The 2,848-nt window shown below is 38.3% G+C and overlaps 1 pseudogene; it reads left to right on the top strand.

Moving 5' to 3' along the window:
- The first annotated feature begins 1,143 nt into the window (after positions 1-1,143).
- LOC118718529 lies at positions 1,144-1,888 on the top strand (annotated as a pseudogene).
- The last annotated feature ends 960 nt before the right edge of the window (positions 1,889-2,848 follow it).

The following is a 2,848-nucleotide window of genomic DNA, read 5'->3' on the forward strand; positions in this document are numbered from 1 at the left end:
AGCACTGAGAAAAAGCCCCAGTAAGAGTCCAGTTGCCGGATGGATGTTTGACTTTGCCAAAAAGAAGCATCTCTTCCTCTTTTTCCTCCACCCACATGCAGCTCAGACTCAGCTACACACAGGGGAGCCTATGGAAAGATTCCTGAGGCCAGGAGGACAAACAATATGGGAGCATCCAAGAGTAGGATGGAGAGAAGGGTTTAGGAGTCAAGGGCATGGCAGGGGGAAGTTGAAGGGAGGAGGGACTCAAAGATGGGAGCAGTTGAAGCTAAAGGCTCTCCAAGCCTTCCTATGAACTGGCGGGCTAGATGGATAGAACAGAGAACCATTTCCAAGTTTCCACCAATTCCTAGATGCCATGTGGATTATAAGAGGCAAAGGAAGCCAGAAGACAGGGCAGGGCTGTGTAGCTTCGGGCTCCCTGAGACGGAATAATTTCATAATCGGATAAAAGGAGAAAAGAAGATAAAATGTGTGAGGTGCTGAAGGGTCAGCAAATTTTCCCTGTAAAGGCCAGAGAGCAAGTATTTTTAGCTTTGCCGATCACACCACCTCTGTCACCACCACTCAAGCCTCATGGAGCAGGGAAAGCAGCGAGAGCTGACATGTACTAGGAAACAAATGTGTGTGGCTGTGTTCCAATAATACTTTCTTTATAAAACCAGAGGTGGGCCAGTCTGTCCTGCAGCAATGAAGTATGGACCCACAATAAGTGATTCACAAACATTAGCTGTTATTACTATTATTGTTATTATTATCATCTTATCTATCCACCACATCCTTCCAGATTCTTTTTGTTTGATAGTTAGCCTGTAGTACATTTCTACATTGATGTCTTATACCAACCTTCCTAAGTCACGGCCGTAACAATGATGTTACAGTATACTGAACTTCCACATAATTTTTTAAAAATGGGCCTTTCACACTGCAACTCAAAGCATAGAAAAGAAACTTAACTCTCGCCTTGGTGCGACTCCATCCTGCACCTTCTCTCCCACCTAAGTGCATGCTCTCACCCCATGGAAGATTCTATGGACATGGACATGAGCCCTCTGAGGCCCCAGAACCATCTTTTCAGTTGTGAATGAAAGGCTGACAAAGATTATCCCTTTAAGGTGGATAATGAGGAAAATGAGCACCGGTGATCTTTACGAACGGTCAGCAAAGGATGAGATGCACATTGTCGAAGCAGAGACAATGAATTACAAAGGCAGTCCCATTAAAGTAACACTGGCAACTTTGAAAATGTCTGTACAGCCAACAGTTTCCCTTGGTGGCTTTGCAATAACACCATCTGTGTTGTTACGGTGGAAGCATGGTTTGGGCCCTGGGCATATTAGTGGACAGCACTTAGTAGCTGTGGAGGAAGATGCAGAGTCAGAAGATGATGAGGAGCAGGATGTGAAACTCCTAAGTATGTCTGGAAAGCGGTCAGCCCCTGGAGGTGGTAGCAAGATTCTGCAGAAAAAAGTAAAACTTACTGATGAAGATGAGGAGGAGGAGGAGGAGGAGGAGGAGGAGGAGGATGAAGATGATGATGATAATGATGATTTTGATAATAATGAAGCATTAAAAAAAAGCTTCAGTAAAGAAATCTATACTCTAGCCAAAAATGTGCAAAAATCAAATCAAAATGGAAAAGACTCAAAGCCATGAACACTAAAATCAAAAGGTCAAGAATCCTCCAAAAAAACAGGAAAAAACTCCTAAAACACGGAAAGGACCTAGTTCTGTAGAAGACATTAAAGCAAAAATGCAAGCAAGTATAGAAAAGGGCAGTTCTCTTCCCAAAGTGGAAGCCAAGTTCATTAATTTCGTGAAGAATTGCTTCCGGATGACTGACTTGGAGGCTATTCAAGATCTCTGGCTCTTTAAGAAAATAGTTTAAGCCGAAACCAGTTTGGCTCAGTTTAAGCCGAAACCAGTTTGGAGAGAGTGTCAGCCTGCGGACTGAAAAGTCCTGGGTTCGATTCCAGTCAAGGGCATGCACCTGGGTAGGAGGTGTGCAAGAGGCAGCTGATCAATGATTCTCTCTCATCGATGTTTCTAACTCTCTCCTTTCCTCTCTGTAAAAAATCAATAAAATATATTTTTAAAAAATAGTTTAAACAGTTTGTTAAAATTTTCCATCTTATTTCATTTCTGTAACAATTGATATCTGGCTGTCCTTTTTATAATGCAGAGTGAAAACTTTCCCTACGGTGTCTGATAAATGTTGTCCAGGTTCCATTGCCAAGAATGTGTTGTTCAAAGTGCCTGTTTAGTTTTTAAATACGGAACTCCACCCTTTGCTTGGTTTTAAGTATGTATGGAATGTTATGATAGGACATAGTAGTAGTAGTCAGACAAATGGGAATGGTGGGGAGACAAACGTATACATGTGAAATAAAACTCAGTATTTTAATTAAAAAAAAAAAAAGAAACTTAACTCTCCTAGCATAACACCAAAAAGCACTGAGGAAAATAAACAAGTCCTGGTTTAAATATATATGTGCATTTATAAATACTAATGAACTATAATATGTACATTTGTAAAATGTATATATTAGTTTTTTATAGAGAATATATATTCACTTTATGTAGACTATATATTATCTTACTTATTCTATATATAATATATAAAATATATTTTCTATATAAAAATAGTTTGCATGCATATATAAATATATATGTACATTTCTAAAATGTATATATTCGTTTTTTTATAGAGAATATATATTCACTTTATGTAGAATATATATTCTCTTACTTATTCTATATTATATATTTTATAAAATATATTTTCTATATAAAAATAGTTTGCATGTATATATAAATATATATGTACTATAATAGATTTGGCAAAACT

This window comes from Pipistrellus kuhlii, unplaced genomic scaffold, assembly GCF_014108245.1.
Source record: "Pipistrellus kuhlii isolate mPipKuh1 unplaced genomic scaffold, mPipKuh1.p scaffold_m20_p_14, whole genome shotgun sequence".
Lineage (NCBI taxonomy): Eukaryota > Metazoa > Chordata > Mammalia > Chiroptera > Vespertilionidae > Pipistrellus > Pipistrellus kuhlii.